The 12623-nt window shown below is 32.8% G+C and overlaps 1 protein-coding gene across 1 annotated transcript in view; it reads left to right on the top strand.

Moving 5' to 3' along the window:
* Positions 1 to 7537: 7537 nt before the first annotated feature.
* Ostn (osteocrin) overlaps positions 7538 to 12623 on the top strand; it is a 44812-nt gene continuing 39726 nt past the window's right edge. The window contains exon 1 of the mRNA XM_046457799.2: positions 7538 to 7716. The gene's annotated coding sequence lies outside the window, so the exon portion shown is untranslated. The remainder of the gene's footprint in view (positions 7717 to 12623) is intronic.

Below are 12623 nucleotides of genomic sequence, written 5' to 3'. Positions count from 1 at the left end.
CTATCTTATCTAATGGTTTCTAAAATTAGAAAAGACACCATATCATGTAGTTGTTAAAAACATAAACTTTAAGGTCAGAAAATTTTGACTAAACTCATGGCTTTACCACTAACTAGTTTGTTGATCTCAGATAAGCCTTGATTTTTAATTCTGTGAAGCTAAGATAATTCCTTCTTCTCAATAAATTACTGATTATTATATTGGCTATTAAAATATAGTACAGTCGTGTCTAAAGGAAAGTAATCAATATGTGATAATTTCCTGCACTCAATATGAGAGGAGATACAGGAGACATGGTAATTGATGGAAACTTTTCTGGAGAATCAGAAAAAATCCTTTAGGGAAAGAAACCCTGTAAAAATTATGCAAATAAAAGCTCAACAAGAAGAGTTAAATACCTCACAGAATGATATGAAAGTCTTCCTGTAATTATTTGCATAAAATTTTGCCTTGCTCATTAAAATATGTCCTCACAGACAGCAAGGCCATTATTTCCACACAACAAGCAAAATTTCTTGCATATTAAATAAAAAAGGTAAATTTGTTTTATCATCTATGTAATGGTATTAATAATGCCTGCCCCATTATATAAGAGTTTTATATTAACAAGAGAACCATTACTATTAACAGTGATATAAATCATAATAAGATCTATAAATTTTAGCTTGTCATGTGCTAATAGGTCTCATTATTATGTTTTTTATTATATTACTGCCTCACCATAGGCAACTGATTTTCCAGGCTGACCTCTGTGTATAGTCATTACATTACCATTATTCTAGTTTGTGTGTGTTTGTGTGACTGTGTGTATGTGTGTGTGTGTGTGTGTGTGTAAGAAAAAGATAAAATTGGGCATATGTGTCAGTGGCTATCCCCAGAAATCCCTGGTCCTTAAACTTAAGGTCAGTGATGAGCTGTTGGGATGTGGTAGGAAGAATTCTTTCATTAATGTTAACGAGTTGGGGTGATCTGAATGGGGAGAGAGTGTAAAGGGTGGAGGTATCAGATGGCAAGGGCTTTCATTCCATCAGGGTCAGCAAATAGTGTGGTCATAAAAACATTCTTGAAATAAGGCCACCAAGATTAATTGAAGCTCTACCTCTATAAAAATAAAGGTGAAAGCTAATGTGCTTTAGCTAAGAGTTCATCTGTAAACCTTTACATATTGAAAAAGCCCCCACACAGTAGTTCCATAAATTCAGCGTGCCCAGACATGGAATACATCAAAAAACAGTGCAAATCTAGAGGAACAGGAGTCCTATTGTGATCCACAGATACAAATGAGTCCCTCACCTGAAAAAAAAAATGAAATGTAAAAACGTTTTTCTGGACTTCACTTCAGAATAAATAAAAGAGAAAATGTGAGAAGGCGTGTGAGTGCAATTCTCACACTTCTGAATTCCATCATTAAAGGGATGATTTATACCGATGAAAAATGCAGTGGAAAGGTAGGATATAGCTAAAAGTCATGCTTTACAACTTATTTCTGTAATATGAATGCTATTTTCACATCTACCAGATTGGGATGATAAAATATTATCAGAAAAAAAATGGAAAGGGATTATCAAAATAACTTATGCCACAAAATAAGCACCAAAAATATTAGGAAAATGATTTGTGCTTCCAATGGGTATATAGAAAAGTGCAAGAAAATATCACTTCAACAAAATCATGCAAAATCATCACTTATTTTTCAGCCCATTGAAAAGGTCACTAGACAATAAAAGATACCAAATTTCAGCTGGTTATAAGCCTTTCCAAGGAAAAGTGGTTCACAAACTGTTTCACCTTTCTTAGAACATTTCAGAACAAGTTTCATGATGGTGATCTAACTACCATAAATGAAGTTAAGAAAAACAGCTGAAATCTTCACAAAATTTTAAAATAAATGTGTAGGCTTCATGAGAATTTCCCAGAAGCCCCAGACATAAGTGAAAACTATATTAATTTGCAGGTCTATAATATGCAAAAAAAATGTACATACATAAACACAAATATCAGAGACTGTATTCAGAATAGAAAACAGTACATTTGATTTAAAGCCAAATCAATAGAAATATTTGAATGGAGATACAGAGAGAGAAAAAGGAACTATTCAAAATCCCAGACCATCCAAGATCTGTGGAATGATATTAAATGATCTAACATATACATAACTAGAGTAACAGAAAGGAAAGAGAGAATGAGGATAAAAAAAATACTCAAGGAGACAGTAATCAACTTCTTCTCAAATTAAAAAAAAAAAAGAAAACATAATGAAGAAACTCAGAGAATTCCAAGCAGGTTAGAAAAGCACAACTAAGCAGGTCAAAGAAAAACAGGTGATAGCAGACTTTCCATCAAATAGTGTGTAATCCAAAAGAAAACATAGAATTAATTTTACTAAAACAGATAATCTGAGATGGGGTTCTAACTCAGTGGTAAAGAATTTGCCTAGCAAACGCAAGGCACTGGGTTTGATCCTCAGCATCACATAAATAAATAAATAAATAAATAAATTAATTAATTAATTAATTAAAGGTATTGTGTCTATCTACAACCAAAAAAAAAAAAAAAAAGATTAAAAAGAAAGAAAACATCTGTGCTTGGGTTGTAGCTCAGTAGTAAAGTACTCAACTAGCCAATGCCAAGGACTGGGTTCAATCCCCACTACTGGAAGAAGGAGGAGGAGGAGGAGGAGGAACCAGCCTCAGCAACAGCAAAGCACTAAACAACTCATTGAGACCCTGTCTCTAAAAAAAATATAAAATAGGGCTGGGGATGTGGCTCAGTAGTTGAGCATCCTTGAATTCAATCCTCAGTAGCCACTCCCCCACCTCCCCCACCAAAAAAAAAAAAAAAAAATATATATATATATATATATATATATATATATATATATGGTCAAAACATATCAATTGAACTTTAGAGTTTGTCAGAATGTAGGAAGTGGGGAGCATAAAGCCATCCTGTCACACAATTACAATTCAGTCTGTCTATAGACTAAAAACAACCACTTCCCAATAATTAAAGAAAAAGCTTAAAAAAAAAAAACTAGTGACATGGATAAATCTTAAATCTCTCAGTGGGAACCTATTTGTAAATAATTGACTAAAAAAACAAGAATAGGGAGGAAAGTTATACTATGCCAACAATAGTACAAAGAAAGCTTATGTTGAACAAATTGTGTCAGATAAAGTAGACTACAAAACATTGATTTTTTATTATAAATACATTTTATAATAATAAAAGCGTAAACACTGATAAAGAGTTTGAAAATAAAGCTGATAAAACTGAAAAAAGAAGTAGAAAAATTTACCATTTTAAAGATTGCTGGTAATATCAGCAATCTTTCAATTATTGAGAGAAAAAAGACAAAAATTATTAAAATATAGATTTAAACATTATCAGTCAGCCAAATTTAGGGAGGATTTATAGAACACTCCACTCAATAACAATAAAACAAATATTTTCTTTAAAGTCCACATGAACTTCACCAAGGTTTGGTAAATGCTCAGCCATAAGACAAATATTGACAAATTATAAACAAATTAAATAATGCAAAGTACCTTTGCTAACAACAAAATAATTAAACTAAAAATCAATAGCAAAAGATATATAAAAAATCACTAAATATTTGAAAATTAAATGACATGGCTAAATAGCTAATTGTAGAAAAATAACTTATAAAAATAAACAATAAAAAATGAAAAAGAACATTTCAAAATATAGAGTTGTGGGTGCTTGGAGGAAAATTTATAACATAAAGTGCATATATTAGAAAAAAGAAATATATAATCATTTAAGCATCCACCTTAGGAAAATTAAAAATTATGCACAAGCTAAATCCAAGTGAGACAAAAGAAAGGAAATAAATCAAAACAGAAGTCAACTAAATTAAATGATAATAATAGTAGAGAAAAATCAATGAAAACAAATGGTTAATTATTATTATTTTAATGCATAAAATTCTAGACTGATCAAGAAAAATTTGGATAAAAATATAGAATTAGGAATAAAACAGGGACATCATAATAGATCCTACAGATAGCAAAAAGAAAAAAATAATAGTATAAGGAACTTTAATAATTAATTAAATGAATATATTTAAAAGACTAGCTGTGTGAGTTCATTTAGGAAAAAAATAGCTCAAATGATTAATCCTGTACCTGTTAAAGAAGTTGAAATTTTCCATGAAAACTTTCCCACAAAGAAACAAAAGGTTTAGCTGGATTCATTAGAAAATTTTCCATATATTTAAGAAATAATACAAATTCCACACAATCTTTCAAAAAAATAGTTGAGAGTATAATTCTTCCTAATCATTTTATGAAATCAACATATTGATGATATTAAAACTTGAAAATATATTTAAAAGAAATAAATGTTCCATCTCTTTTATGAATAAGGATTCTTTACAAACATTAGCAAAAAGTAAACAAACTCATACATCATGAGAAAAAAAGATAATACATCATGATCAAGGAGAGTTCATCTTAGTAACATACAGTCACAATTCAGTTCATCTACAGACTAAAAACAACCTCTTCTCAAATAATAAATGAAAAATCTAGTGACATAGATAAACCTTAAAAGCATTAGTCTAAGTGAACAAAAGCAGACCCCAAATACTACATACTAATTAAAACAAATAAAAAAATAAATTTAAAAAAGATCCAAACCCTGGCAGCATCCAATAGGAAAATGATAAAACAAGAGTGATAATAAGGAAAATACTATAGTGGATATTTCATTACTATGGTCTTTGGGAAAAGCAAAAATTTGTACACAGAAGTCAGATCACTGATTGCTAGGGCCTGCAGGTTGGGAAAAGGGACTGACTGAAAAGGGGCATGAGGGAAATTTGGAGGTTAATAGAAGTACTGATGACAGTGAAAGTTTCATGCTGTCTACATATGTCAAAGTGTATTCCTTAAAAGGGTAATTTTTGTATGTAAATTAAAAAAACTGGACTTAAAAGAAAAAAGAAGCATTAGATAACAATACCAAAACAATGTCAATTTCACTCACATTTGGTCTTTTTTTTATTGTTCTTTCTCATTTATTCTTCCAGTAAAAAATTCACTTTGTTAAACTCAAAAAAATAAATCTCAATAGGATACTCACTGAAGTTAAATTAACTGGAAAAAGAATTGACATATAATCTAGAAATACATATGTGAGGGGAAAAAAAAGAATTGTGTCACATTAGATTGGGTAGAGAGACTCACATTGGTCTTTACATAAGACCCCATTGTATGCCTCTTAGCACTGTTTTAAGGTTAAACAGCCCTGGGGCTCTTTTATCTTCCATCTTTCAATTCCTTTTCCCATGGTTTTTACTAAAGGGAAAGAGGAAATTGTAGCAAGGAAGTTGAGTAGAATTTCAATGTTCATTCTATCAGTCCCCCTGCCCCATAGATTGCTCATAACTGGCTTTGTCTTTTAATGGAAGGTCAGACTTCGGTTGGACAACTTTCTCTACCTGGATCCCTCTGTCTCTGGATCCCTGTAACAATCTTTCCACCAGAATGCCTATTGTTAGTTAATGTTATTGCACTATCCCTTCTGGTTCCTATACACTATGCCCAAATTACATTTCCCTCAACTTCCCTCAACTTCTCTTTACTGCCAGAGTCCAGACTGATATGGCTAACAGGTTCAACACCTGTTCCATCGTTTTGAAGCCATGAGAACTTGGGCTATCTATTTAAGTGGAGCTTATTTTTTTTTGCATCTGTTCCATGTGACTAATACCTCCTTTGCAAGGTTGTCAGGGAAATTAATGATATGCTATCTGAAAAATCTTTCATTAATATTTTCTCCCTTTCTCATCTTAAGTTTCTTCCCATCTATCACTGGATGATTATTTCCTCATCTTCTCTTTGTTTGCATATATTCATTTCTCCTCTACTCTTTAAAGATATTTGAATTTTTTTGTCATGTAAAAATGCATCAATAAGTCACTTAGTGTATAATGTACAGAAGTCTGTATAAGTGGCTTAAATGTACCATGGTTGTGTTCCTGGAATAAACTGTTTCTATTTCTATTGCTGCAGAACAGTTAAGTCAAACTTTTGAATTAGGTCAACAAAATCCACAAATAGGGTGGAATCTTTGGACTGTCTAAGCAGGGACAGATCTGGAATAAATCAGCCACAGATATCACTTGTCAGCATGCTAAGGGAGGCATTTCCAATAAGGGTAGAAGGTACGTCAGGAATATTGGCTATGGTAGTGTTATGATGCATCCGTTAAATCTATATTGAGAGTTTTCCATCATGTGCATTCAAGCAAACATAATTGTTTTATGGCAGTAATGTCTAAACAAGGGTCTACAACTAGGCTGTATTTTTATCTTGACTTGTGAACTATCACTGCCAACTACTCGGATTTCAAACTTGTTGAGACATATGTTATCCCTGGAAACCCTTCATAAAAATGAAGCATTTTACTGTTCCACCAATTCAGTGTGCTCTGGTCAGTTCCCCTATCTAGTTCCAAATTAACCATGTAATAGTTCCTATACTAGTGAGTAGTATTTTAAATGGCTTTTAAGCAAAACCAAAAAGAACAATTTTATTTCTGTTTGTGCAAAAACATAATCTGGTTTGGATTCTCTTTTCTAGTTTTTAAACAGTGAGTCAGAAATGCAGCTATGGGTGAAGAACTGGATATGGAATTAGGGAAATCTATGTTTGAAATCCGGCTCTGCTAGTAACCCATAGCTGTGTGTTCTCTTCAAGACACTTGATTTATCTGAGCCTCAGTCTCTGTATCTGTTAAATGGGGACCTGCTGATGAAGCAAATAAGTCAATAATGATCTAATGTCATAACATATTACCTTTAAAACTTAGGCATTTATCTTTTTACTAATTTGTGTATGTAAGGATATATGTGTTAGTAGTAGGAGATGAAAATGAAGAAAATTTTCAGATAGAGGCAGGAATATTTTGGTTGAAAGGAAATTAAAATACTGGAGAACAAGAGCAAGATAAGAATGATTACAACATCTGCATTTATAGCCCACATGTCACAGTTTGGTATTTATAGGTTTGCTAGTGACAGCCTTCCCAGTATAGCCATGTTAATTATGAAGTAGCTGCTGGTTTCACTGACACAGCACTGTGCACCTGACCGAGGCTGGAACTATTCATCATTTCCATGGACAATCATTTAATTTAAAGGTCCAAAAAACACACCAATAAATCAGTTTGGGTTTCTGATTATAATCTCCCTAAATCATACTTTGAAAAGCCCTGGTGACTTTAACAAATCTTCGTGCATTTAATTTCCCAAATATGATTTGTAATACTCAGAGTTGGACTAAAACCTCAGGAAGAGGTGATGGGTCAGAAACGGAACACAATACTAAATGTAGAATTAAATTTTCCAGAGTTAAGCTCCCATTGCTACTTAAGTGCCATAATCAAAGCAATAGATAAAATAAGGAGAGGAAGAAAAGGGGGAGAGGGAAGGAAGGAGGGAGGGAGGGGAAAAGGAGGAAGGAGGGAGGGAGGGGAAAGAGAGAGAAGGGAGCTTGAAGAGAGGCTTGGGAACATGTTCAGTGGAAAATCTGTAGAAATGATGTAAGAGACAGCAAAGGCAGGGATTGGAGTAAGGGGTGTATAGCTGAGACTATAAAAACTCAGAGAGAAAACTCTCCATCAGGGCTGAGTTTGGGAGAAACTGCACATACAGGACTCTAAAGTTAGGCACCCCTGGTTTATCACAAGGTAAGTTAAATGTAAAAATTTGTAAAGATCTAGGAGATTATTTTTCTTAACTATTATATTTATTTACACATATTTGTAAAATATGTTGCTTATGTCTTGATTTTGTGAAAATGTTTTTGGTAACGTTTCCTTCTCTCAAAGAAGTAGAAAAGCTGGAATATTTCTATAGCACAAGCTTAAGGTGAAGCTAATAATCTGCTCAGACACTATCTTTCTTATACTCGTTGTGCTTTTTTTTTTTTGCATTTCATAAGAAAAAGGAAAGTCAGGAGACTGATTCTATGTCAGTAGAAGTATTTTGCTTTCATCACAGAAGCTCAATATCAGAAAAAATTTTAAATTTTTTATAAAAGTTGTCTAAACAATCTGGATGGGAAAGAAAATTTTCTGTTATCCTTATTTTTACCAAATTAGAAAATAAGAACATCCTAAATTAATCAGAGTCTTTATTCTATATTCATAAATCCTAAAGCACTCTCTATTTTCTTATTATAAAAATAAAATGTGCTAATGTGGTATTAATATAGTCAAAGTGGCTTATATCATGTCTATTATTCAGTATTTGAAATATTATTGCTATTCAGTGATTGGTTTAATAATATAAAATATACATTTGAGTTCTGTTTGAGACAAATTTAAATTTTTGTTTCAGTTTGGAAATACAAGCATATGCTCAATAAATTCAGCTCTAACAATGTAAAATAGTATTCCTTTGAATTTCTATAATAGACTCTATAGAATTAGGAATATGAGAATTATTTGAGTTATCCTTCTAGAAATGGATTATGGTAATTTTAATGCCCATGTAAGCTATAGAATAGACAGTGTCATAGATAACAATCTACCCAAAATCATCAGGCACATTTTGTATCTCCTTTTCACTTTGATACTAGTCTTCCGCACTCTTATGGAACTTTTCTAAGAGCCTTTTATAGATACAAGTTCAAGTCCCCCCTCTAATTGAGTTGCACTGTGGCCTCCTTCAAGAAATTTATTCACAGACTCTCTAAGCTAATCTTTAGATATGACCTAATTAACCTCTTTGCCAATACTTAAGTTACTGTGATCCTTCTCCACCAGAAAATTTTGGAGTAGAACAATCTTTGTTAATCCTGATTTCAACAGCTTTGTAACCTTGGACTAGTCACTCAGCTTCATTGGGGCTGGAGTCTGAGGTGAGATAGGTGAGATGCAAGTTCCTTTCTAGCCTTGGACATCCTGCTTAGCAGATCAAAGCATGTCATCTGGATGTTCTGACTTAAGCCACTGTTTAGCTAAAGTTCTCCTCCTTTCTCCAAATAAGCTTCAGGACGCCGCTCTGAAGCAGAGAGTAGCATTACATGCCAGCAGTTGCCAGATGCCTCAGTTGGTTTACAATGGTTGCTGCTCCTCAGCATCGCCTTTGCTCTGTTCTAGTCTGTTCTAGTCACCTGCATGGGCTCAAGCCTGCTTACCAAGCACCATGCCTTCGCCACCACCTTCTGCTGCTTCCTCTTTATGCACCACTGTCTCCCCTCCCATATTTCCTCTCCTTTGAGCAAGTTCATTCCAAAATGGACACTTTCTTCTTCTATTGAGTGCTAAATTCAACGATTTGTAATATCACCATCTCTCTCCTAAAATTCTGTATTCTTTTGATATGTGTGACTCCGAATGTGAAAATCACACTCTAAATATCAGATGAAGGGCTGGGGATGTAGCTGTGTGGTAGAGCGCTTACCTAGCATGCATGAGACACCGGGTTCAATCCCCAGTACCACATAAATATAAACAAATAAAATAAAAGCATAAAAATACAATAACATTTTTAAATATCATATAAAATAATATTAAAAATTCATTTCATTTAATAAAGTAGAGCTTGAAAGATAACTATGCTTTGGGTTGAGTTCAACTGAGCTCTCTTCCCTTTGTTTTCTGCCCTGGAGGATATTCTCTATTATTGCATACTAATATTTTCATGCAAATATTATGACTGAAAACAATGATAATGCATTAAGTGTTATAGTGATTGCTACTTAGAACTCTCTTTAGTAAAATTCCTTACCCCCATTCAATATTATTTTTTTATTATGTTTTATTTTTATCACTATGCTGTAATTCTAGTTTCCAAGGACTAACTGTATTCCTTGAAATTAAAAATGCAAACTGATATTTTTTCATAAAAATAAAAAAGTTTTTGAAGTCACCACATTTGAAAGGCAATGTCAGGCTAATATAATTATTATTTGTTAATTGATTCATGTGCATCACTTTACCTGTATTATTTTTACTCCTCACAAAAAACCTGCAAAGTATGTCTTTGCCCCATTTACCTGATGAATATATTAAAATAGAGGCTAAGTAATATGCTCCATCAGGATGCCGATCAAGGTCTACATAACCTAAGAGTTGACACATTTCTACTAATGCACATTTTTATAGTGGAAAGTATACCAAGTTCTAAAGTAATTCAGCTTAATTTCCCAATAAGCACTGCAGATTATTTAAAGGTTGTCTCTAACAATTATAGCTGAAGGAAATGCATGCATTCCAGAGAGTCTGCTCCTGTGGGAAGAAATCCTTACAAGTGAACAACCTGAAGGACCAGGAAAGTAACTGACTTTCTTTTATATCCCTGGTACTTGACATGCTGAGTATGCCTAATAAATGTATCCTGTGGTTGAGTATTATAAAATATATGTATTTTCTTCTTCTTTTCTTAAAATTTTTTCTTGTAGTCATAGATGGACAACATGCCTTTATTTATTTTATTTTTTTATTTTATTTTTTTCATGTGGTGCTAGGAATCAAAACCAGTGTCTCACATGTGCTAGACAAGAGCTCTGCCACTGAGCTATAGCCCCAGCCACTATTTTTCTTTCTTTCTTTATATTTTGAAGAGTACTGTTTCATTGATGATATTGGCTTGTTTAATGTAATTTAAATGTAAGAATTTTATTAAAATATATCGATAGAAAGTGGGATAAAGAGGGAAGGGGGTGGTCATGTCCCACATTATCATCAGGCTTATTTATATGTTACGTTTTAATTGTTTATTCACCTTTACCCTCTGAAAGATTTTTTACGCTCCATAAAAATTACCTCTGTACTGAATAGCCAACCAACTTGCTTATGGGCAATTCTACAGCTCTTCCCCATCCATAGCTTTAAAGGTTCTCTCTTTTCTCATTTGTGAGCATAAGCATATGAATTAAAGAATAAATTTTCTTAGCAGAATTGTTCATAGTCATATGCCAAAGTTCTTTTTGGCTTGTACATGTCATGGTTTTATATCAAAAAAATGTTTAGTTATTCAGAGATCTAAGTGCAGATTAATATCTAATAAGGAAAGCTCTTAAACTCTTGAGGAATGATTATTGGGGAATGGTGCTGCATGTTTCTTTCTTTAGAGTAAGAGTCTATGATGTAAAACATTAATGGCCATGTCAGGATTCTAGTAAGAACTTCATCACAGTTTAATATAGGTGTAAAAATTTGGATCAATCTTTTTTCTAAATCTAGATAAGATTGTTGATATGAATTAGTATCCATATTGATTTTAATATCTGCCCTGCATTCCTGTTTACTGCATGAGGCTTCTTCACTCATTCATTTAACTTGATGTTGACTCCATGCCAAGTGTTCAGCTAGGTGCTAAGATTAATTTGGGGATATGGCATAAGTCTTTGCTCTCAAGGAGTTTACAACCACAAATAACTTTTGTTAAACATACAGATCTGGATTTGCTAATAATAGGATTTTTCTTTAAAGTAGTATTGTAGGTTTCTGCCTTTATTTAATTTAATTTATTTATTTATTTATTTATTTATTTATTTATTTATTTGCAAATAAGAGACTAGCAATCTGACTGAAAATTCCAACTAAACAAACAAACAACAACAAAAATAAAATAGAGGCACTTAACCACAAAATTTTTGAGATTTTTCAAAGGCAATAGCATCAGAAAAAGAATGAAAATTGTGCCAAATAGAATAAAATCAGGTATATATGTGCACTAGAAAATTACCATTCTTCCTGATTTGTATTACACAGAGAAAGTCATTTTAAAAGACAGATGTCCATCACATTAACAACTCATCCATAAAAACCTTGCTTTAGATGACATTAGTTTTGGAGATGGAAAAATGTTTTATACTTCCACAAATAGGTTATACTTGAAAGAGAGTGAAACTGGTAGTCTGAAAATGTAAGTTGTTGTTCTGGGTCTTCTGACTGGTGTTGTGACTTTGGAAAATTTACTACTGCCAATTGAAGAGCAATGAGAAATGGAGAACACAATCCTGGTATTTTAATTCTCATTTTTTTTTTTATAGCAGGGATTGAACTCAGGGACACTCCAATACTGAGCAATGTCCCCATCCCTATTTTGTATTTTATTTAGAAACAGGGCTTCACCGAGTTGCTTAGTGCCTCGCCGTTGCTCAGGCTGGCTTTGAATCAGGATCCTCCTGTCTCAGCCTCCCAAGCCAGTAGGACTACAGGCACACACCACTGCACGTGCCTTGGTATTTTAATCTTTAAAAAATTGGAAAGTGTTACATTTCTTAGTTTCAATGTGCACCTTCTTTTCAGAATCATACCCCACCATAAAGTAAAATATCCATCACACGATTTGTTAAAATTAAATTTTCTAAGGAGAATCTTAAATGAGTAATTCTCAGATGTACTTCATGAAATTGATATAGATCATGTATGTGACAGAATCTACAAGCTATAAGGTTCAAGGAAGTGTCTCAACCAACTGATTGCCTCACCCTGAAGAAAGCTAGAAACAACCTTGTTTAAAATTCTGTTCAAACATTGTTACTTATTGAAATATCAAGGTTATCTATATAAGGAAAAACTATTATTGATCTTCTTGATTTTTTATTACAAATTTTGCAGATTTTCTCTATGAATGGCTC

This window comes from Marmota monax, unplaced genomic scaffold, assembly GCF_021218885.2.
Source record: "Marmota monax isolate L192 unplaced genomic scaffold, Marmota_monax_Labrador192_F-V1.1 WCK01_AAM20220418_F8-fsc00052, whole genome shotgun sequence".
NCBI classification, from domain to species: Eukaryota; Metazoa; Chordata; class Mammalia; order Rodentia; family Sciuridae; genus Marmota; species Marmota monax.
Note: the sequence above shows the minus strand (reverse complement) of the source record. Positions and strands in the feature narration are given on the sequence as shown.